The sequence below is a fragment of the Bubalus bubalis genome, chromosome 4 (assembly GCF_019923935.1).
Source record: "Bubalus bubalis isolate 160015118507 breed Murrah chromosome 4, NDDB_SH_1, whole genome shotgun sequence".
NCBI lineage: Eukaryota > Metazoa > Chordata > Mammalia > Artiodactyla > Bovidae > Bubalus > Bubalus bubalis.
The window spans coordinates 90,930,709-90,956,278 of NC_059160.1; the positions used below are offsets into that span (position 1 = coordinate 90,930,709).

Here is a 25,570-nt window from a genome sequence, read left to right on the forward strand (position 1 = left end):
TTAAAAAACAGATCTAGGGAATTCTGTAGTATATGATATATGTATTTCTTCTCTCTGTGTTTCTCTCTTTCTCCCCTCTCCCCTCTTCCCCAGTATCCTGGCCCGCTCTCTCTCCCCCTCTCTCTCTATATATAGTGTTCAACATGTATTCCTTGTATCAATTAATATTGAGCACCCACTAAGTTCAAACATTGTTCTGCCTGAGACAGTTGCTGACTGTATAAATGCATAAAGATAAAGGCAGACAATGTGTGGATATATGAGGCTTAAACAGTTTTTTCAGTACCTTGGGTTACTTGAGGACTTCCTTTCAGTGAGCAGCCTTAAATATGTAAAACAGTAGTCTCAGAAGTTTTGATTTCATTCTTTCAACAGAAGTTTTATTAACTAACTGCTTTACTATTTAGTAGATTCTGGGGATAGCAAAGTAACTCTGACCCAGTTCCTGTCCACAAAGCGCTCACAGTCTAATCAGGAACTGATTTGTAATGAAAAGGAAGTTAAAGGTTGATTATAGGCTGAGGTAAACGATAATAGAGGTATGAAAAGAAAATGCCATGGCAACACAGGGGAGGGGTTGGGGAATGGGCTTGCCAGGAAAAGCCTCACAGAGAATATATTATTGTTGGCAGCCCCTTGAACGACTTTGGCTGTGAGAAGATGGGAGTTCAGTTCTCTGTGACCCTTGGAACCTAGGCCTTTTAATTATTCATAAATAACTTAAACATACTTCTAGGACTGGGAGTTTATTTAAAAGATGCACCTGCATTTCTAGTTTAACCTTTAGTTTAACTAGTCCTTTAGGAAAAGGCGTTTATGGATGCAGCTGTATGGCAGCGTTACAGATGTATGCTCTTTAGAGTTCCTTACAGCACAGTTACAGATATACTGCTTTACTTAGGCTGCCCTTTCCTTTTTAACACAAAATGTTTCTCATTTATAGTATATGGCTCCTTTTTAAAAGAAATGCACCTTTACAAAGGAGATTCTAGGTTTTTCATTTCTGTGTTGTGAAGTAAGATACATTTCTTGGAAAAAAATGTTTGCTGTAAGCGGAACTGAAAGCATTTGCTAGGAGAGAGTTAAGGGTTGCTAAACTCGTGACATGCTGGATCTGTGGTGAGCTGAGAATGCTTTCACAACGATTTGATTCAGCTTTCACTCACTGAGCGCTGTGGTCAAAGCACTGCTGCTAGACTCTGATGGAAAAGAAAATGAACAAAACATAGGCTCTGTTTTAAAGGATCTTCCAATTTACTGCACTGAGTCTCCTTTCTTCTCTTCTCCATTTTTGCCATTTCCCAGATAATGAAAAGTAGAGCTGTAATTTATCGATTTTGTAAGCTGAAAAGGGTATAAAATTAGTTTGCTTAAAATGTTGGGCTGGTTCTCCTTACTGCTGCCAGGATTTAAAATAACAGAAAATATTTGGTGCCTCCTTCCACAAATTAACATTTCCATGAGTGGCTGCTTTTCATGGAGCATCTTGAGCCAGCCCCTCTCGTGCTGTGCGTCTTCGTTGACAGTATTAAATCAGATCTGAGCAGCTCTAGGAGACAGTTGAGAGTTTGAGAATATGCCCAGTGTCAGCATCTTGGCTAGAGAGTGCTGTTAAACAAAGAACACTCTTGGCACCCAACAACTGATTAGACATGTACCATTCAATGTGTGAGCTCCAATAATAAAGCCACGCAGGGCATTCAGTGCTTTCATTTGGGCAGAACTAAATGGTTAAGTGTCCGCTTAGGCTTCCCCCTAAGTCTGTTCCAGGCAATCAGCACATAATCCAGAAGATGTAAAATCTCCAAGTATAGCCACTTACCTTTACTATGTAAAGCTCTGTGCTGGGTGCTTCACGCTGTAAAGAGACAAGACTGAGTACCAGTCAGGTAGTTTACAGATTGAGTGGCACCCTGCTCTAACTATTCTACCTGCCATCCCATTGTAGGTCCATTTCTTCCTGGCCTGCCCTGGTCTGTAGCCACCAACCACGTGGTGTTGACCCTGACTCGTTCAGTATGGTTCTTCTAACACAGTCTCTGTAACCTTATCCTGAATGTAGAGTGGATATTGGAAACAGCGGAAGAGATGGGCCTAGATCTCTGGACAGTGTCTGCAGTGACTGATGAAGCCCATTGTAGCACTAATCACTTGAGGTATTGCTTCAGGGCTGTTGTATTTTTGTGATCAGGTCTCATGAACAGGCGGAACCCAGATAGGAAGCAGTCTTTAAAAATGGTTAGCCCATTTTGTTTACGTTTCCTTTTTCTACAGAGTGTGTATTTTCCTGTCCTCAGACTAAAAACGGCACAGTGTGGTGGTATATGATAGTGTGAAGTTATTTTGCATGAAATCACTCGATTCATTTATTCAAGTAATTTATCTTTTCAGGTATTTTTAAAATGACCTGGGATAAATATTTATGAATTATATGTAAGTACTTGGAGATGTGGTTTCCTTGACTGTGTTTGATGATATTAAGAGTTCTTGGAAATTTGTTCCAAAGTCTGAAAGTGGAGGGAATGTTTGGGATTAATTTCAACTATAATTATGTCTTTAATGGTGATAGTGTCTCACCTGTTCCATATTATAACATGAGACATGCAACACACCTTCAAAATGGTAAAGAAGCTTCCATCTAAAAGGAAGGAGAATTAACATAACCATTTAAAAATCTTAAATTATTTTACTGTGCATGTGTTAGTCGCTCAGTTGTGTCTGACTCTTTGCGATCCCCTGGACGTAGCCCACCAGGCTTCTCTGTCCATCGGATTCTCCAGGCAAGGATACTAGAGTGGGTTGCCATTCCCTTCTCCAGGGAATCTTCCTGACCCAATGCAGGTCTCCTGCATTGCAAGCAGATTCTTTATCACTTTGCCACCTGGAAAGCCCTTATTTTACTAAGATTACATTAAATTAGATTAATTAGATTGCGTTTATCTAAAGTTACTTAAACTTGATGTTAGGATCTAGAAGGGAGGGGAGAGCAATAAATAGAACCTTTCTCTCCCACCCAAGTTTTGAATAGATTGGATAGAAACTAAAGGATTAGTAAATAGGGACTATAATATCACCTTTATTATTGATGAAGGCAAGGTAAAGGAAGCAGTTTAGTATTAGAGCCAAATCAGCTTGTTAAGTTCCAGAATTAGGCAGACCTGCCCCCTGGTCACAGTACTGCTGGATTAGAGAAGGCATGTGTAGTAGACAAAGCTTCCAGCCAGCGCATCTCCCATCTAGTTCACTCTTAAGAGGAAGAAAGGCACAACTGGACCATTTATTTTCCCCACATCTGCCAGTCAGATCAGTTACTTCCCTTCCCAGGATAGAAGCATGTAAGTGACAAAGAATTGCCAGGGATGTTACAACTGGTGGGGCTACATTCAGGAAGCCAGACTTGAGCAGTGGACGCTCCTCAAAAGCATTTGGCTCCTTCCTGTGTGTGGTTTCCATGAAGAATGGGTTGGTACCAGGTAGGAAATGGTAGCATGGCTAGGCTAGGAGCAAATTTGTTTTGGGGAAGAGACCTTATAACAAGTGGCCTCTTGGAAATTACAGCAAACGTTTGTTTGCCAGAATCATGGGAATTGTGCACCCTTAGGCAGCCCTCGCTGCTTTTCTGAAACATCTATGGTTTGGCATCTTTCCTGGGCATTAAGTGAAGGTCCACAACTTAGTTTGCTGCTGTCCTTTAGCATCTTAAAATATACCTGCTGTTCTGTCGTTTCTTTGAGTTTTCTTCACAGACTCCTTTTGTTTCCTCCCCAACCCCTAGTGTTTCCCATGATTGTAGCCAACTTTCTTTTCACTTGACACTCTCCTTGGCTGTCGGCCATTTACATGGTTTTAGCTGTTTAGTATATTGATGATTTCCAAATCTTTCTCTCCACCCAGACCTCTATTCTGAGCTCCATATTTATATGTCTGGCACTCTACTTAACAGTTCCACCTGGGCCGTCTGAAACTAACTTACTCTTCCTCCACGCTCTCCACTACCACCACTCAGAAACCGTTGAGCGTTTCATTTTGTATCCACAGTTCTTGTGAGTGGCATCTCCGCCTGTCTACTAGGTTAAGCCAGAAACATGGGTGTCACCTCAGCAGGCTCTTCCTCTCCTTTGTTGCTTATCTCCCAGGTCAGAGGTCAACATCTAACCGGAGGCCTGTGAGCCAAGAATGGATTTTTACATTTCTGAGTTGTTTAAAACAAGCATGTATGTGTGTTTGTTATAGAGGCCCTCTGTTGTCTGCACAGCCTGTGTTTTTACTATCTGACTGCTGTCCTAGGTCACCAGATCTTACCAGTTCTCCCTCCAAAACATCGCTTTTGCTTTTTTCTCTCTATCCCCACTGGCCCATGCTCCTCCCCATCTCACTTGCCCTGCTTCTCTCTTGGCCCCCTCACTAAGTGTTGTCAGATTTCTTTATAAAACACAAAAACCTAATAATGTCCTTTCTTGTTTAAAATCCTGCAGTGTATTGTGCCCTTTTCTCTTTTATTTTCTTCCTACAACCTCTTCAGCCCATAGGACTCTGCTCAGTGGTCACCTTTTCCATTAAGCCCAGCTGTCTCCTACAGTGATGCCCCTATTCCACCTGGTTTGTACTTCTGTTGTTGCACATTCTAGATTGTGTTCTGAGATTGTGTTTACTGTTCAGTCACCCCTGTTCCACTATGTACACTTGGAAGTCAGGTTTCATTTCTAGTTTGTTTCTATATCTTCTTTACCTAGCTGTGTGTGGCATCTCAGAGGACTGTAATGAATTAATACATACAGTGAGTGCTTTAAGGAACTGTTGTTAGCTCTTAGTTCCTAACATACAGAAAAATATTGGTGAAGATTTAATCAATCAGTTTGAGTTGGTTGCTCTTCAGTCGCTCAGTCATGCCCAACTCTGCGGCTCCATGGACTGTAGCATACCAGGCTTCCCTGTCCTTTACCATCTCCCCGAGTTTGATCAAACCATGTCCATTGAGTTGGTGATGCCATCCAAACATCTTGTCCTCTGTTGTCCCCTTCTCTTCCTGCTTTCAATCTTTCCCAGCATCAGGGTCTTTTCCAATGAGTCGGCTCTTTACATCAGGTGGCCAAAATATTGGAGCTTCACCATCAGTCCTTGCAATGAATATTCAGGGTTGCTTTCTTTTAGGATTGACTGGTTTAATCTTGCAGTCCAAGGGACTCCCAAGAATCTTCTTCAATGACACAGTTGGAAAGCATCAGTTCTTTGATGCTCAGCCTTCTTTATGGTCCATCTCTCACACTTCTACATGACCACTGGAAAAACCATAGCTTTGACTATACTGGATTACTGATCTTACAAATTTTATCCATTTTCTTCTCCAGGAGATCTTCCCAGACCCAGGGATCGAACCTATGTCTCCTGCATTGCAGGCAGATTCTTTACCACTTGAGCCATGGAGGAAGCACCTATCTGTCTTATACTTTGAATGAGTTACTACTAGTGTATAATTTTTTTTTAAACATCATTCATTGGCCATTTGGAAAATATTGAATCAGTATGTTAGGTACATCTTTCAAATTATGACACATTTCATTATATATTAGCAAAAGTTGTATTTGTTAATCTCATATTCAGTCTCATAAGAAAAAATGCTAAGTATTGTAAAGCTGTCAAGCTCAAGTATTCCAAAATTTTGATTTTTGCTTTGAAATTACCGCCAGTTCACTGAAGTTTATGATTGTTATCAGTGCTGCTGGTACCAAGCTCACTTGGTTAATTTTTAAGAGCATGTCTGCCAGATACTCAAGCTTGAAAACCATAGTTTGTCCATCAGTTCAAGTAGAAATGATGTTAAAGTAGGAATGGTGTATGGGTGTTAAGTGCTCTTAGGAGGTAGCCACTGCCATCTGTTGGGCATTGCTTCTGGCCAAACTCAGTCTGTCGTCCCTGTTCAGTGCGGTTACTGGGGGAACAAGGTCCGCAAGCCTCATGCTGTCCCTTGCAAGGTGACTCGCCACTGTGGTTCTGTGCTGGTTTGCCTCATCCCTGTCTCCAGGGACACTGGCACCATCTCAGTCCCTGTGCCCAAGAAGCTACTGATGATGGCTGGAATTGACCATTGCTGCATCTCCATCCTGCTGCCATCACTGCCATCCTGAGCAACTTTGCCAAGGCCACTTTTAATGCCATTTCCAAGACCTACAGTTATCTCACCCCTGAAAGAGTCAGGGTTCACTGAGTCTTTGAGCCTCCATATCAGGAATTCACTGACCTTCTTATAAAGACCCACCCCAGAGTTTCCGTGCAAAGGACCCAGGCTCCAGCTGTAGCCATCACATAGGTTTATATGAAAAAAATATAGTGAATGAAGCCAGTTTAGAAAAGAAAAAAGACAGCCGGTTCAGCTCAGAACTGTGTAAGTGCTTTTCCTTGAGACAACACAGAATATTAGAAAGATGTGGATTCAGGGATCAAGATGTAATAAAACCAGTAACTTCCACTGTATATGCATGGCCTAAATCACCACTCCCTTGATTTGTGCTAAGTCTCCAGCTATTTTATTCACCATTGCTTTTATGCTATGAGAGCAAATAATTTAAAAATATGAATTTTGAGATCCATTGTTATGGATGAAGAGCAAAAGGTTAAAATATAAAATAGCCGTTCACACAGTAAAAATGGTAAAAAAAAATCTTTTAATATCATTATTAAAGTATTTTATACTTTGTGGACCTTTGTAAGTTCTTGCGGGACCCACAGAAATCAATGGATCACATTTTGGGGAACTACTGATTACAGTAGTTTGTGGCTTGACTTGTTTTTTTCTCTTTTCTCAGATTTGTTCTATTTGCCTTTACTTTTACTGAGATAGACACTATAGATGTGCTGATCTGTGTAGAATACCATTCCTGGTCACAGCTCCACTTTGGACTGGCAGCCTCTGCACTAGAACAATGCTAGGACTGACCCTGGGCGCAAAAGAGAAGACCGGTTCACAGCCTCACCTTGGCCTTAAGGAGCACAAGCAGCAGGGAAGGGCCATAAACCTGCTAGCCTTGTTGGCTTGTTGTGTGTGCGTTCAGAAACTGGTCACATCACACGGACCTGAGTCCAGAGGGAGACTAACTGTGAGTCAGGTGCTTTCCTTCTGAAGGAGTCTTTCAGGCTCCAGGGCGGGAGAGGTTCTCAGGCTAAAATGGGCCCTCCGCAGCTCTCTCAGACCTACACTCTAGTCCCAAAGCTTCTGAGTCATATCACAGCCTTTTCATTCTAATTATCTCCAGGAAAGGGTCTCCAGACTTCCTGGCTGTAATGAAACTTAGGAGTTAAGAGGTTTTTCCTTTTGAGTACTCTCGATGCTCCCTTGTGAAACTTAAGTCCATTTCCTTTAGTTTTGTTTTTAATAAAAATAGCCAGTAAGAGTGCACCTCATGCTACTGCTTTATATTCTGAAGACAATTTATTTGCTGTACCTTCACTCCAATCTATTTTAGCCGGTTTTTTTTTTTTCCCCTTCTAATTTTTAACCTGGTTCCTTTAATCCAGTAGTCCTGAACTGGGGTGATTTTTGCCCCGCGGTGGACGTTTGACAGTGTCTAGAGGCATTTTCGATTGTTACAACTTGGGGGGATACTACTGGCATCTAGTGGATAGAAATCAGAGAGCTGGACTTCATTTCAGCAAAATCACTCATTCTGTTGTTACAGTAAGATTTTCACTGAAATTATATTCGGTTGATAGGACTAGCCAACAATGCATAGCCTCTATCAACTAAGAATCATCCAGTCCAATATGTCAGCAAGACCAGTCTTAGAAGACTGTACTTTAGTCCTTCCTTGTAATTTGTTAGCTTTTTATTTTTTTTCTGAATTAACAATTTGATTTTACTTTGCATATTATCTAGAATTGTAGTTTTATTTAGAGAAAATATTTTGGTTATGTTCAGAATAATTAAAGCTTTTAGAGGTAGGTTACTCTTTTGAATATGAGTTATGTTTGTACCTCAGCTCATAATACATCATTTGTTTCTAAGCCTGAGTAAGTGCAACTGCCTGATGACTTTTTAAAAAATACAGGTTTATGGGCCCCAACCAAATCTTAGAAGAACTCTTCTAGAAATTCCTGTAAAATTCCAGACTTGGAAACTGCTGAAACAGATACATATTCATAAACTAAGAAATGTTTAGAATAGCTGCTGCAAAGAGAAGATGGTCTTTGTGGCTCTCAGAGATAATATCCACCCTCCTGGGCAACCAGTTCTGTCAGTGAAACCAGTCAGGTAACCCTCCGATTGGCAAGGTAGAACCAACCGGAGCAGTGGTGTCCTTAAAATTTTGGCTCTTTCCAGTCATATGGTGTCCAGTGCATTTTATCTGCCACAAGTTTGGTTTGAGAAGGGGTTGGTAGGGAAAAGAGATGTGGGAAGGGATGGAGGAGAGTTGTGTAGTAGAATCAGAGAAATATGATCTACCTTTTGTCTCAGGAGGGGAATTAATCAGTGCTGATTTCTCCTCAGTAGCATTCATTTGCTACCCACATTCGCCACAGTGGTTAAGTGTCTTTAAAAGCTACTTCTGGTATAAATTAATCTGACCAAGGCAGCAGGGCATCTGGGAAGCACAGAGGACTGTCCACTCCATTCCCACCAGATACTCTGGTCTCAGTCCTTCTTGTCTTCCTCCCTACTTCCTTTTCTCCCTTCTCCTCCTCTGCCTCCCCCTCCTCCTAACCAGGGATCAGCCCTGACCCCCTGCACTGGAAGCACGTAGTCTTAACCACTGGACACGAACCAGTCTTTTACTTTTTTTGCTAAAAGAGAAGTTAGTGAAGGTGAGCTTGTTTGTTGTGGTGGTTCCAAGAGCTCTGGAGATCAGACATTTGTTGAGGAAGGAAGGAAAAGTTGGATCACTTTTATTTTACTTTTTCCCCTTTCTCTTCATTTTTGAGGCTCACATGTTACCTTTAATAGTGATAGAGGCAGAGTTTAGTATGGAAGCCAGCCAGCCTGCATCCGAACCCCCTGGGTTGGGCAGTAGTGCCCCCTTGTCTCAGACTGCACTGGGGGACCTGGACAGGCCTCACGCAGTAAGATACATGGTCAGTGGGGCAGGCTTGATCCTACAAAACAGACAAGAGAGAGGGTTATTTTTGAAATAAAGTGAATTTTGTTTGGAAGGATAAGGGCTTCCTTTCCTGATGACTTAGTTGTTAAGGAAGCAAACTAGAATTTTGGAAATGAAAAAAATTATGAAATATTGGGGAATATTAATTTATATTGGAAACAAAATATTGGTTATATTTTAGTGTTCTGGATTTCTTTGATTACTTTTTACTTTTTTTAAATGGAGATTTTCAAATACATTTCAGAGTAGAGAGACTAGTATAGGGAATCCGTATATACTGATTACCCCAGTATCAACAGTTAATAACACATGGCCAGTCTAATTTCATCTATACCATTACCCACTTTCTCTTGCCCTCTTCAATTATTTTAAAGCATATCAAGTATCAGTATGCATTTTAATCTAGAAATACGTAAGATAGTCAGTCTGTGGTCACATTTCCTCTGATTATGTAATTTTTTTTTCATTTGGTTTGTTGTCTGATCTCTTTTTTTTAAAGATGCTGATGATCTGATGATTGATCGAAATCCTGGGAATGTGTAGAGAGTCTGTAATATTCTGTTTTGGTGGGAGAGGGGACATTTACTTATATTAGATCAGTGATTTCCGAAGATGATATTACAAACTTAGTTCTTGGTATAAATTCGAATAACAACATTGATTGAAGGAAGTATTGACCATGTACGGGAAGTCTTAAATGAAATTCCATGTTGACATAACCACGGTCTGAAATGGGGTTCATCACTGTCAGGAAGCCCAGCTTTTAAGTTTGCTTTCTCAGGTTCTAAGAAGAGTCTTCATACCTTTCCCTCAAACCTTACAGACTTCTGTTCTCTCAGCTGATGGCTTTGTTTGGTGCTTGCCTGAGAAAATAAGAATCTGTCTAGAGGGACACCCTCAATTGCCCTTCTCCTCATCCAGAGGTTTTTGTTTTGGCAGCTGGGCCACTCTCCTCTCATTTCCCTCCAGTTGGGTATAATGGAACAAGCTCTTGCACCCCATCTGTAGAAAGAAATTGTCCCTTGTTAAATTCACCTCTCTTGATTTCTAGTGGCTCATTTTTTTCTCCCCTTCACAGTTAAACCTTTCAAAAGAGTTGTCTGTTCTTTCTTCTACCTTTTTTCTCTTCCATTCACTCTTTGAACCACTCAGTACTGGCTCTGTTCCTCACTACTACACCGAAACCATTCTTGCTAAGAGCCCCCAGGTCTTCTGTGATGGAATCCAGTTGTTTTCTTTCTGTCTCATAGACCAGTCCTTCTCCTTCTCCTTTACTGCCTCCGTGCTCTGCGTGACCTCTAAGTGCTGGAATGCCTCCAGGCTCAGTTTTGGGCCTAACTTCTCTTTATTTGTACTCCTTCCCCTTGGTCATTTCACTTACTCTCATGGCTTTAAATATCATCTTTATGCTGATGACTCCTAAGCATGTAGCTGCAGCCCAGACCTGTCCTCTGAGTTCCACCGGGAGATCAGAAACCTATGACTCAAGCTTCATTGGTACAAAACAAAGTTCTGGCTTTTCCCCCTCAACCCTTTTTCATTTCAGTTAGTAGATCCTGATACACCCAATTGCACAAGTCAGAAACTTGGAAATCATCTTTTATCTTCCCTGTCTCTGTCCAGCCCATCAGCACGTCTTAACAATTCTACCTTACACATATCTTAAGTATCTTCACTTCTCTTTGTGTATATTTCACCACTAAATTACTATCATTTCTCAATTGGAAAACTGCTTGAGTTTCCTAATTGGTCTTTCTGCTTCATTTTTGTCTTCTATACACTCTTCTGCTCACAGGAGGTACAGTGCTTTATGAAAAACACAACCATATCATGTAACTCCTTGCTTAGTTCTTAATGATGGCATTTCATGTAGGATAAATTATTGACTCCTTAGCATAGCCTTCAGGGTCCTGCCTGCTTCTCCAGCTTTGTCTACTGCTTTCCCCTCCCTCCCTGTGCAGGGCAAAGTTGCCCCTTTCACACTGGGATCTCTCATGCCCCAGGGCCTTGACACTCACTGTTCCTTCTCCATACACTGATCTGTCCTGACTCTTCTCCGTACTGTTCTTCAGGCTGCAGCTTAAATGTCACCTTGTCTGACAGCCCTTTTCTGATCACCCTTCCCAAAGTGGCTACTTGCCCATCTCAGTCTCTTCTTGTCACATTGCCTGTTTTTTTCCAGCAAATATTTATTGAGTGTCTACTGTGTGCCTGACACTGTTCTAGGCATGGGGTAGATAGCAGTGAGCAAGGTAGATACACTCAGGAAGCTTCCAGATAGTGGGCAAACAGATGAACCACAAATATATCATATTCTGATGGTGATCTGTGCTGTGTAGACAAATGGAGCAGGTGGAGTGAAGTGAGGGATGGTGTTCTCGACAGTGGTTAGAAGAGGAGACATTTTGACAGGGATTCCAGTGAAGTGAGAGAACAGCATCTCAGGTATGTGCTGCTTTTCTAGAACTGTATCTAGAAATATAAGCTTTAAGAAGTCAGAGGTCTCACCTCTTCACCAAAGTTCCTGAAAGCTAGCACAGTGCCTGACCTTTGGTAAATACTCATCAGTGGGTGGATGACCTTTAGAATTCCACATAATTGTGGCATTCTGGGAACCACGTGGCATTCAGGATGTGGCCCACCTACTTAGTCTCTTGGGCTCCAGTCTTTTCATGTGTTGAGTGAAGGAATCCAGCTCAGGAAGTGAGCTCTGAAGACTGCCAGCCTCACTCTGGATGCTGTGGATGTACTCTGTGCCTGGTTTCACCGAAATGGTGAAAAGATTGCACGAGAGTTCAGTATTCACATAAAAACAAGATTTGCACTTAAAGTTATGTCAGCTGCAGCCCTGAGCAGAATGGCCTGGAGGAGGCAGGAGGGTGGGTTGTTTTGGAGGATGTGGAGGGGCTGGGCAGGTCCAGGCAGGAGCTGAAGGTGGCCTGGACTCAAGAGGTGGCCACAGAGATAAGGGAGAGTGCTGAAGAAATGGTGGGACTTTCCCAAACTTGCACAGAATTGAGGCGAGAACCCAGACTTCATAATCCAGCACTTTCACTCTACCACTTCTCTTGATGAAAGTGAAGTGAAAATGTTGGCGGCTCAGTCGTGTCCAACTCTTTGGAACTCCTTGGACTGTAGCCCGCCAGGCTCCTCTGTCCATAGACTTCTCCAGGCAAAAACACTGGAGTGGGTAGCCATGCCTTTCTTCAGGAGATCTTCCTGGCCCGGCGATCGAACCCTGGTCTCCTGCATTGCAGACAGATTCTTTAGTCTGAGACATCAGGGAAGCCTACTTCTCTTGATACTTAAAATGTCTTCGGGAGTTCCCTGGTGGTCCAGTGGTTAGGACTCCGCCCTTGCACTGCCAAGGGCCCCAGGGTCAATCTTGGTTGAGGGACTAAGATCCCACAAGCCATACTGCTTGCCCCCCTGCCCCAAAAAAGTCTTGAAGTCAGCCTCATAGAAAAGTTGAAATCTATGGATATGTGTGATGCTAGTGAGTTTAGTTAGAACAAAGAGTGCTTTCCAAAAAACATTATAAACGTCCATATCAAAATATGCCCATGTGAAAATGTGCTTTTGCTTGTAGTCTTTGCATCTTTGGACACATTCTCAGGAACGAACTTGACTGGAAAACAGGAGAGGGAATGGTGTTTTCACTGTATGTATATCTTTTGTATCTCTGGATTTTGAACCACAGGTCAAGGTATGATGAAAGTTAGTAGTACATGTCGGGTAAAACTGAAGCTGGTCTGCTCTTAGGTTTCTCTGTTTTCCAGATGCAGCCAAATTGCTTTCAAATGAGTGCACCTTAGGAAGGTGTCTGTCTTCACACCAGTTGGAACTATGTCAAGCCAGTTGACTTCTAGATAAAATTGGAGCTTGACACGGTGTCGAAGCTCCGTGTCTCTTCTCGTACCCTTTTCTGTCCTCATACTCATTATAGTGTGTACAACAGGATAGTTTAATATACGTGTTCCCTTGTCCTTTTAGATTCTGGGGATGTTCTGTTACTGTCACCTCGTCTTTAGGCCACCCACTTGTTTCACCCTTCACTTGCTCTATGAACTTTATTAAAATATTTACATGACGACTAGTTAATTAGAATTACTTTTTACACACTTTACTCTTATGACTTGGTGGGTACCTCTGTCCCCTCTTCCCCCTCCCACCAAGACCATCAGAACCTTGGCTGGGGATTCCCTGGGATTTGGGGCTGCAGCAGGGAAGGGGTGCCTGACCTAGGGGAGTGTGGACCTCCTCAGAGCTCACACTTGACTCTGCTCCCCAGATTCCAGTGCGTGCAGTACCAGCTCTCCCCTCTTCATCCTTGATGTGAAGACAAAAGTGATTGAGGCTGTCCACCAATTCTTGGTCTCTCCAACAGGCCCTTTGTTCCTTATGTCCCCAGGTTTATCTTCCTCTGCATCTTGGCACCTTTCTTCTGTTCAGAAATTTTCCGTAAATTTTCTCCCTCTTTTTCTTTTCTTCACATAAAAAAAAAAGTTTCTTTCAGTTCAAAAAAGATAATAATAATTCAAGTTACCTTTTGACCACCACTTCTTTCGGATGTCTGTTCTATTAGAGGTTATGGATGTATCTTTGATGAGAAAGGAATATTTTTCATGGGACAGTCTGTTAGATTCTGTCCAAAACAAGACTACCATCTTATTATTTTAGGTAGTAGAGATGCTTAGAAGTGCTTTGTGTCACGTAGGAAGTTGCCGGTACCGTTGCACTAGTTCAGTCGTGGTCTCTGTGTTCAGATTTTCTTCCTCTCCTTAGTGTCCCCTATGCTTGGAGGGCTTATGTGGAAGCAGCAACCCTAAAAATACTTTTTAAGCGTTTCCACTTCATTTTTGAAAGCCTGCCACCCGTGCTTCTCTCTTCTGCTCTTCGTACAGATTCTTTTCAGTTTTCTGTTTCTTTAATCAGATATTGCAAGTGTTCTGCCTACATTTCTCTTTTGAGGTCCATCAGAGAGTAGAAAAACAAGTTGTACTATACTTTAAACTCAGTCCTAGTTGTGTTTGAAAACAAGGTATAGGAAAGAAATTTTGGAAGAAAAACTGTCTCCTGGGACCATTGACTTTTATAAAAATGTAATCTATGGCCTTAGAATTTATTTTGGTATTTATTTATTTAATTTATTCATTATAATGAATAATTATTCCTTATTCATAATGAATGAATTTATTATTCATTCATCTAGAATACTGATGAATGAAAGCAAAGCTAGGCATAAATGTTCAGTTACCCAGACCGTCCCCCTGCAAAAAGAGAAAACGAACCTTGAAATAATACAGTGGTAGATATTCCCAGGTGATGCAGTGGTAGAGAACCCACCTGCCAGTGCAAGAGATGTAGGTTTGGAGAATGAAGTGACAAGCCCCTCCAGTATTCTTGGCTGGAAAATCTCATGGACAGAGGACCTGGGTGGGCTGTAATCCATAGGGTAGCAGAGTCAGACATCACGGAGCATGCACACACAAAATAGCTTTAGAAATTTTGTTAGTGTCGGTGCCTCTGCTGTACTGTACTTACACAAGATTCAGAGTTCCAAATGGATGTACAGTAGTTATTTCCTTACTAGTCACGTCGCTGAGGATCAGGAGGAGCTTTTTTAAGTAATGCTGCCTGAATGAGGTACCTTTCTATTCCCTGAGTTGTAGAGAACAGGCGCCCATAACAAGACCATCCAGACTAGGATTCCATCCTTTAACCCAGCTGCTGGGTTCTATGTGTATGGCCCCTGCTGTCCATCTGGATTTTGTCTGTTTCTATAGAACATTGTAAGTGTGGAGGGTGGAGTGGGGACTGGTGACGTTAAGAAACGTATCAGGGAGAATCTCTTAATGTTCAGAATTTGTATTATTTATGTTAAAGGTTGAGGACTTTTGAAGTCCTTTGACTGAGTGAAGTGACTGCTACATGTCTGTTAATTTAAAATTGTGATAGTCCAGGTGGTTGACTTAAAATGGCTGAACTTCTTAGCAAGTAATTGCCATAACATAAAATAAAGCTGGGGCGGGGGCGGGGTTAACAGACTTCCATTTTCTCTAGGATGATGAGAAACATTGTTTCTGAAGATGTGATCATTTGAGCTGAGACCTAAATGATGAGAGGAAGTACATTTATGAGAAAGTCTAGGGAAGGTGTGTTCTGGGCACAGGAAATGGTTGGGGAGGTTGTGGGGGGAGGGTCCTGCAGAATTGATGTATTGGAGGAAGTGCAAAGGGTGTGAGGTCGGTGAGTTAGAAGAGTGGTGATGGGATCTGTAGATACAGGTGAACAGGGGCTCTTCTGGGCCAGAGGAGGATTCTTCATGTTACCTAAATTTTAAACAATTGAGTGATTTAACACCATCAGGACAACTGACTGATGTAACACTGAAATATGTTCTTCTGCTGCTGCTGCTGCTGCTAAGTCGCTTCAGTCGTGTCCGACTCTGTGCGACCCCATAGACGGCAGCCCATCAGGCTCCACCGTCCCTGAGATTCTCCAGACAAGAACACTGGAGTGGGCCGCCATTTCCTTCTCCAGTGCAGGAAAGTGAAAAGTGAAAGTGAAGTCACTCAGTCGTGGGCGACTCTTAGCGACCCCGTGGACTGTAACCTACCAGGCTCCTCCGCTAACCAGGAGTAATTATTTTCTTCGATTCTCATGCTGCTTTCTTTCTTTTTCCTACTTGGAACTGGTGAAAGTAAGGTGCTGGAGGAGATAGAGTAATGTGCGGGGGCTTTCCTGGAAGCTCAGATGGTTAAGCGTCTGCCTACAATGCAGAAGATCTGGGTTCGATCCCTGGGTCGGAAAGATCCCCTGGAGAAGGAAATGGCAACCCACTCCAGTATTCTTGCCTGGAAAATCCCATGGACTGAGGAGCCTGGTAGGCTACAGTCTATGGGGTCGCAAAGAGTCGGACACGACTAAGTGACTTCGCTTTCACTTTCCTTCTCTTGAAGGAAGGCAGGAAAGGTGGCGTTTGTCGCCCCCACTGGAGAAACGACTGAGGTTCACCGCTGTGGGCCGAGGAGTGGCTCACTGGGTAATTGTCACAGTACCTGGTACTGGAGAAGCATCACTGCGATCATTTCTAGTGAAAGCTCCCTCCCCCTCCTTTAATAGGCATTTAGGCTTTAATATAAAAGTATAGATTGATCACATTTTAATGTTATAAAATTTTAGTCTGTTTATGGACTAGAGCCCACATAGGAAATTCCTTTTCAAATAGTAGGAACTTAATTATTTGTCTCATTTCGCCACAAAGGCGTGGCCAGATGCTGCTGGCTGAACTTAATGCCTAATTGTTGAACCTGAAGCTATTCTAAGATTTTATTATATTGATCTTTTTGTTTTTCCATATGGTGTGTGTTATTTTAAATCTTTTACTTTTTTTCTCTTTAGCACGTAAGTGAATTTCAGTCTGAGCTAAAACTTGAGTTTTATGCTTTTCCTACAATCTTTCTCAACCTTGCTACTCTTGCTGAAATTAAAACTCATACACTAATTAGAACTTATGTATAGCTTTAGACTTAATGTCCTGGTATTGAATATTAAGACCAGAGCTGAATTTAGTCTTCTAGAAATGTAGAACACGTTGACTTTATGGTAAACCCAAAGCAGCAGCTATCATTAAAGATATGTTAGGGGGGCTACAGTCCATGGGGCAGCAAGTCAGACAGGATAGAGTGACTAAACCACCACTCTTACAAATGACTCCACCCATTTTGCATATAAAAAAGAACCTATCAGAGATCAGTGAATCACCTAAGGCCACAAATGGAGATGTTGTGTAGGCAGTATCAGGAAAATCAGTAGTTCCTGTTAGGAACACACCCCTTTGTTTCAACTCTTGAGCTGCTGGATTCCAACCAACCCTTCCTAAGTGGTGCTAGTGGTAAAGAATCCACTTACCAATGCAGGAGATGCAAGAGACTCAGGTTCCATCCCTGAGTCAGGAAGATCTCCTGGAATAGGAAATAACAACCCATTCCGGTATTCTTGCCTGGATAATTCCACGGGCAGAGGAGCCTGGCGCGCTCTGATCCTCCATGGAGATGCAAAGAGTCAGACGTGATTGAGCACGTTTATCTATTTAACCAACCCTTCTCTACTGCCTTAATAATTAGAGCACAGAACCAAATAGATTGAAATTCATATTTATTAAATGAAAAGGTTTTACAGTAAGTGTGAAGTCATCAGATTATTAATCCAAGAACTCAACATTAACTCTCAAACCAGAAAAGTACATTAGAAATACTAAAATTAATGTATTTTAAAAGTTTAGCCCAGCTCAAATGTAACATACATTAATAGGTATTTTCCTTGTAGCTCAGTCGGTAAAGAATCTGCCTGCAATGCAGGAGACCCAGGTTGGATTCCTAGGTTGCGATGATCCCTTGGAGAAGGAAATGGCTACCCACTCCAGTATTCTTGCCTGGAGAAGTCGATGGACAGAGTAGCCTGGCGGGTTATAGTCTATGGGGTCGCAAAAGGACACAGCTGCTAGACCACCACCACCATTGTTTGATATATGATTAAATGTTTTGTCTAACTTGGTCTTATATCAATTTAGATACAATTTGCTGTTTTTATTTTGCCTGGCTGGTTTTTAGATAATATTCAGTTTGGTTCGTGTCCTGCTCTTTGTGACCCCATGGACTGCAGCATGCCAGGCCTCCCTGTCCATCACCAACTCCCAGATTTACTCAAACTCATGTCCATTGAGTTGGTGATGCCATCCAACCATCACATCCTCTGTTGTCCCCTTCTCCTCCTACCTTCAATCTTTCCCAGCATCAGGGTCTTTTCCAATGAGTCAGCTCTTTGCATCAGGTGGCCAAAGTATTGGAGTTTCAGCTTCAGCATCAGTCCTTCCAGTGAATATTCAGAGCTGACTTCCTTTAGGATGGACTGGTTGGATCTCTTTGCAGTCCAAGGGACTCTCACGAGTCTTCACCAGCACCACAGTTCAAAAGCATCAATTCTTCCACGCTCAGCTTTCTTTATAGTCCAACTCTCACATCCATACATAACTACTGGAAAAACCATAGCCTTGACTAGATGGACCTTTGTTGACAAAGTAATGTCTCTGCTTTTTAATATGCTGTCTAGGTTGGTCATAACTTTCCTTCCAAGGAGTAAGCGTCTTTTAATTTCATGGCTGCAATCACCATCTGCAGTGAATTTGGAGCCCAAAAAATAAAGTCTGACAGTTTCCACTGTTTCCCCATCTATTTGCCATGAAGTGATGGGACCGGATGCCATGATCTTCGTTTTCTGAATGTTGAGCTTTAAGCCAACTTTTTCACTCCACTTTCACTTTCATCAAGAGGCTCTTTAGTTTTTCTTCACTTTCTGCCATAAGGGTGGTGTCATCTGCATATCTGAAATTATTGATATTTCTCCCAGCAATCTTGATTCCAACCTGTGCTTCCTCCAGCCCAGCGTTTCTCATGATGTACTCTGCATATAAGTTAAATGAGCAGGGCAACAATATACAGCCTTGACGTACTCCTTTAAGGGCTTGTCTTTCAGAATTGGTGACCCACCTTTCCACCTTTTTTTTTTTTTTTTTTCTTCTTTGCGGTTTTCGGGATCTTAGTTCCCTGACCAGGGAAAGCGCTAAGTCCTAACCAGTGGACCTCCAGGGAATTCTCCCAGCTTTCAGCTTTTAGCCGTCATGTAATTCGTCTGGTTTTCTTTTCTAATTCTTCTGACATTTTTATCTTATTGAGAGGGAGGGAGCTCTACGTTGAATAACTTGATATGTTAAAAAAAGTTATTTTCATAGTACCATTAAGTTAAATTGACTGCATCAGTTATCACAGAGCTTAGGTTCAAGGTCTAAAAGGAATAACACTTCGGCAGCTGTTGGCTCTAATGAGAGTGAAACCGTGCTAGCACTGGAAATGCAGGTTAACAAGCTCGTAGTACACACAGCTGGTAAGTACCTATCCCTTTATGTTTCAGTGAACATATTTAGGGCTGCAGAGTAAATTGGTCAGGTTTTATTATCAGAAAACATCAAGTACACCACAGTTATGCTTAATGTGGCCATTGAGAATGCTGCATCCATGTTGCTCATGTATGGTTTTTTCCTTTCTTTGTGACCATTGAATGTATTAACCAAAAGTCTGTGTATTGATTTATGTTGTAATATTTATTTATTCACAGAAGACAAATCACCAGATGGAGTAAAGTAAAAATGAGAAAGGAATGAAATAAGTGGCCACTGGCACCGGGCCTCCTGGAAATATACTGAAGGGCTCCTCGTTCTCCCCTTTTACTCTCAGCCTTCCCTCTTCTGCCCTCAGGGTGGAATTTCTTTGTGCCTTTGTGATCTCAGAACTCCAGTCATTTTCTCCAACATGGTTTCTTTCCTACTGTGTTTTAGTTACTTACAGTGTCAGTAAAGCTGAATAATTCTACTGCATATCGCCAGTAGTTGCTACCATCTTACACAGAGTGCTCCAGCCTGACAGCTCTTTGGCTTTAAGACTTTGATTTGTGTAACAAGAATTTAATCTCACTTATCAGGGCTTTATATAATGGCAACCCACTCCAGTATTCTTCCAAGGACAGAGGAGCCTTGCAGGCTACAATTAATGTGGTTGCAAGAGTTGGACACGACTTAGAGACTAAAGAGAGAGATATAAAATAAAACCTTGGGCAGGAATAGAGTTTGTTTTCAAATATAAACTAAGGATCATAAGTTGAAATGAAAAAGTGAGAAATTAGGAGAGGGTCTTAAAGACAAAGTTTTGACTATATGAGTTAGATTGTGTCTGTTTTGCATGGTGATAAAACAGGTTAACAAAAGGCATATATATTGACAGTTGATGGTGATCATTATTATGCCCAGCCGGTCCAAGGCTATTGTATCTTAGAGCTTTGACATGTGTCCAAGACCAGGAGACTTTTCAGAGTGTTGACTTGATTCAAGTGATCCTAAAAAACACGGTTTCCAGTTGGCACTAAAATAGACTGAAGATTCAGTAACCCAAGGTATTTAGATAAATCTGATTTGCATGTTTTAAAAATAGCTATTGCTTGTCTCAGTTTTATTTCTTTGAAACTTGGTTATTTTTACTTTTTATGATAGAAGAGGTAGTATTCGCTTTAAATATAGTTAGATATTTATACTTGACTAGTAAAAATTTCCACTACATTCTTCTGAAAGTTATCTAAGCTGGTGTTTTTTGTTTATAGTTAGTTTAAAACGGAGATGTTTTCCAATCTTTGTGAATCTTTCTATTAATTTGTATTTTAGGCAAACTAGCATATACACATGGAGATACACTCTTTATATGGAGGAGCGCCTCCGTACGAAGTCTTTTGCACTTTGTTTTTCACTTAGTTTATCTTACAGCACTTTCCATATCAACATTTATCGATTTACTTCATTTTTTTAAAAGGCCTGCGTGGTGCTTATTGGAATAGGAAATCCACCATTTATTTGACAACATAACTTCTTGTGTCACCGTAAAACTTTTTTTAATTCAAGCAAAGGTGGTTGAAGATCTGGTATCTAATTAAATAAAAAAAAATTATTGCTGTATGGGTTGATTTACAGTATTGTTAGTTTCAGGTGTACAGCAAAGTGAATGAGTTATACATATATCTACTCTTTTTTTTTTTAAGATTGTTTTCTCATATGGACCATTACAGAGTATTGAGTAGAGTCCCCTACGTTGTATAGCAGACTCTTATGTTATCTATTTTATATATGGTAGTGGGCATTTTTAGTCCCAATCTCCCAGTTTATCTTTCTCCCCGCCTGCCAGCCCCCACTCTGCTCCGCCCCAATCCCCTGGTAACCCACAGATTTGTTTTCTATGTGCCTGACTCTACTTCTCTTTTGTAAATAAATTTACTTGTACCTGGCATTTATATTGAAATGCTCAGATTCTTTGTCAGCATTATGGAATTTCATGTAAATGATTTTTTAATTTATATATTGTACTCAGAGTTTACAAACAACAGCTCACTGTTCTTATTACACTAGAGAGGGAGAAGGGTACAAGTGAGAATGTTATTTTCTTATTAGAACCGTGGTAGGTAGTGCTGTGGTCTTCTGTTCCTGGAGGAGTGTGATTAATAAATGAGCATCTGTTTGAGTCAGAGGGTGTCACTGGGATGTGTGGTGTCTGGATAGACTGTGGGCCTCTGAGCGGAGGGGTGTCAGGAGAAATTGCCCCTGGAGTCAGGGAGGGGGTCTCACGGACCTCTTCCTGCGCTATCCTGGACTTTGTCACAGAGTGTGTGTGTGATAAATGTTTAACTGAAACAGTAGAGTGCTTTAATAATATTTTGAGCTTCTCTTTTATAGTTATCTTTTCAATCTTCTTTGTGAATATAAAGTATATGTTACATTAAAGCGAGTACTCACATTTAAGGGAGAAGGTTGCAAATGAACATAAGGTTTCTTGAATGATTTTCCTCCTTGGCTTAGTTGTTTTCAGCCCTTCAGAGTTTTCTTTATCACATTTGACAAGCAGCCTTTTTCCCTCCCAGTGGCATGAAGTGAGCAGTCTTGCAGAACATGGTCACACATAATTCCGTCAGGTTGGGTTCAAAGCAGCCATGTGACTGACTGATGTCAGATTCAGAAATAACTCAAGTAATTTCTAAATATGAGTTTGGGTTATTTTCCTTTCTTTAATGCCACCAAGTTATCCACACCTACCTGTTTCTGCATTAATGAGCACAGGATTTTTTCTTTAAAGAAAGGACAGACTGGGAATCCTGGTGATTTACAAAAACTGCGTAATCCAGTTAACTAAGGCAGTGATAATGGTACTGTCTCAGGAACATTGGATATAACCTGCCTGCAGCACTAGTTGTACTCTTCTGGAACAGAATTTTGTTCACTGTCTTAATCCTGGCCTTAAAGTCCTCGGGAGAATCTTGACACAAGTTCTTTGGTCAACCTGCCTCCTGTCCCTCACACACATCCCTTTCTTCTCCACCCCCATTCACACCCCATGTGCTCCTCTCCTTAGAGACTTTTGGAACATAATATTTTACCTGGCTTTTCATCTGCTTCTTATTGCTCTAAAATGTATCCTTGTCCAATTGTAGATTCTTCCTGAACACCACTGTTCTATGTCTCTGGTCATCTGTAAGTAGGTAATTTTACAAGGCATCCTGCTTTCCTTTTCTCTTTTGTCTACTGAGAAAAAAGTACCTCTTATCACTTTTTTATCCTTTCCTTCAGTTGGAACTTGGATGATGATGATAATGATCCTTTACTAACAACTTCCAAAGGTTTTCAGATTCATTTATTACTTTCCTTTGCCCACACAGGCACACACAAAAATTACCACAAGGAAGCTAAGTTGGTTAGTCACATCCCTATTTTGCAGATGAGGACACTTAACAGAGGGCTGGAACTGACTGGCTTAAAGTGATACAGCTATCAGTAGTTAAGAATAGAACCAGATCACCAGCCAGATCATTTTATTCCGGAACCTGTGCATTTTACACTGTACTATACTGTCTACTTTGTATATTTAAGAAGTTTTTTCCTAAATAAAGATTGTGCCTTTCTGCTAGAGGAATTCTTAATGAACATATTTTTTTTGCTGAATATGTGCGTGGGTGCTAAGTCCTGCAATCATGTCCAACCCTTTGTGGCTCTGTAGACTGTAGCCCGCCAGGCTCCTCTGTCCATGGGATTCTCCAGGTAAAAATACTGGAGTGGGTTGCCATGCCCTCTTACAGAGGAACTTCCCAACCCAGGGATTGAACCCGAAACTCTTACATCTCCTGCATTGCAGGTGGATTCTTTACCTCTGGTGCCACCTGGGAAGCCCAATATATAACGTTCTAAAATACTTCTTAAAACTGTTCACAGTTTATGGACAGGTTTCTGTTTTTCTTTTGGGTAGATTCCTAGAAGAAGTATTGGATCGAAACATATAAATGTTTTACAGACTTGTGAACACTGCACAATTGTTTCCCCTGAAAGGATGTTCTGATTTCCTCATTTCTTCATATTAGCCAGATAGCCTTAGAATACGACAGAAAGCTTGACAGGGTGTAATTATAGCCTCTGCCTAGGGAGACCGGAGTCACTGGTTGTTATTTATTAGTTTAACTGTTATCATCAACACCATTTCTATAAAAATGACCTGTTTTCTGTGATGGCAATAGGAGACTTTGAGATTATGATCTTTTGTATTGTTTTGCTCTTTTCCTGATCATGTAATTTATGACAGCAGTTCTGTAAGGACATCCGTATTTACATTCACATTCAACTGCTTCCATTTCCTGCAGCTCAACTGAACAGGAAAAAAAAAAAATTGCAATATTGGGAACCTTCGTTTTTGATTAGTAAGCTACCTCAAATGGCTGGGAGATGGTGTCAGTTTATAGAACCAGTAAGAGCTATTTTCATGATGGTTAGCAATTAGCATTTACTCACTCAGGGTAGGAGACAGACAAATTCAAGAATTGTATATGTTTGAATGAAATGCGTCTCTGCCCCTCAGTTATGTACTTATGACCAGGCCAGTTCATTTGACCAGGACCGTTAATCTTTTGATGTTTCAAATGATTTCCAAAACCACCCTTTAGTCCCTTTTAGCTGGTATCTGATGAGGTGAAATTGCCCAGTCATGTCCGACTCTTTGTGACCCCATGGACTATAGCCTATTGTGCTCCTCCGTCCATGGGATTTTCCAGGCAAGCGTACTGCAGTGGGTTGCCATTTCCTTCTCCAGAGGATCTTCCCGACCCAGGGATTGAACCTGGGTCTCCCGGGTTGTAGGCAGACGCTTTACCATCTGAGCCACAAGGGAAGCAAGAGTATCTGATGAGGACAAAATATTTTTTTAGAATTTACTATTTTAGTTATTAGAATATGTTGATTGCTCTTTGCCTCAGAAAAGCTCTTGTAGTGTGAATGAGTGTGGGTGTAAGTAACACTTTACAGATGAGAAAAACAAATCTCCCTCATGCTGGTCCCAAGCTGGATGTGCTTCCTGTGTGGGGGAGCGGTCTGATAGCCGGTGGAGGAAGGTTCGCTCCCTGGAATCTCAGGTGGAACAGGCCTGACAGACAAATGGGGAGGCGGGCCCTGCGGGCCTGGCCTGCCCGTAGCTGCCTGCAGGCTCCCTTCTCTCCACTGTGGGGCGGTTGTTCAGGAGAATATTCACTTACCTGTACAGATTAACCATGATAAATAGTTTTTTAAATTTAAAAATATTTCTATAAAATCCAGACATTCCTATCTGTCTTTTTTAAACCTCTCAGAAAAGTATTTTTCCAGAGATGAGTGATTATTTGGGAAAAAGGCTGATCATTGCTTCTAGTGTTAAAGTTTGAAACGTGTTTGGAATTCTCAGTTCATTGATTTGCATAGCTGTTTCCGCCTCCTGGAGGAGTCCGACCAGAAGGCTCTTCTCAAGCTGCGTGGTTAACTCCTCCCTCCAGTTTTACTCAGCTCTCACATTCTCAGATGAGTTCTGCCTGATTGCCCTGTTTAATGCCTGCTGAGCCCCCAGACCCTGCTTTCCTTCTTCTAAATTTTTCTTTTTCCAGAGCATTCTCTACCTTCTAACATTTCTGTATAATTCATCCACCCACTCTGTTTATAGTAGTTTTCTGTCCCTCAGATCAAAGCTCCACAAGGGAATGGCTGTCTGCTCCAGCACAGCCCTAGGGGCCTAGGCCGTGCCTGACTCCTTGTAGGCCATCAGCAGTGGCTGAAGGAGAGATGAGTAACACACACTTACATATGTGCATGCCTCTCTGTGTTTATGTGGACAGTACAAAATGTGGGAAACAGGCTGACCAGAGCAAGCCTTTTAAAGTATCTTTGCTTTTTATGTTTTGTGTATTTTAAGATTTTTAAACACTGGCTTTTTACATCTTGACCAGTTCAGTGGACACTTCTCTTGCTTCTGCAAACAGTTTTTAGTAAGTGGCAGAGCCGGAATTGAACCCAAGCATCTGGCTCCAGATTTGGGGCACTAACCAGCCTACCTCACAGTAGGATGTTTTAGGTGGCCTTTGTAATGTCTCTAGGTGTTCTTACTACACTCTGCTTTGTAATTAGCCTGTTGCTTTTATCCTAGCACTTAACTCTTGCCCTGCTCGTGCCACATCTCTAAAGAGCCCAAATCTGCGTATGCTTTTGGTGCCAGGCACAGTCTTCACCCCTGTGTTTTCTGCTCACAGTTATTGCTTCTCTTATATAATTGAACATAATGATCCTGTGATCAGAGAACAAAAGTTCTCTCACTCCTGTTTTGAGCCACTCAGGGCTGGCTGGATCACAGAGGAATGCTCGGAGTTCTGGAAATCCTCCTTGTCAGCCTTGAGCAGGTTCATAGGTTTCAAACTTAAAGCTTGTATATTAGTTTACTAAATGTCAATAGTTTCCATCTTCCTTTCTAGCAATCTGTTGTTAGAAGAAAGAGATGAGATAGAAATAGAGCAGGGATTTGCATACTCAACAAATGGCTATGGTTGTA

The 25,570-nt window shown here is 41.5% G+C and overlaps 1 protein-coding gene and 1 pseudogene across 3 annotated transcripts in view; both read left to right on the forward strand.

Annotated features, from left to right (window-relative positions):
* Positions 1 to 25,570, forward strand: part of DIP2B (disco interacting protein 2 homolog B) — a 231,401-nt gene that overhangs the window by 66,299 nt on the left and 139,532 nt on the right. The window lies entirely within an intron of this gene.
* Positions 5,312 to 15,612, forward strand: LOC112584599 (annotated as a pseudogene).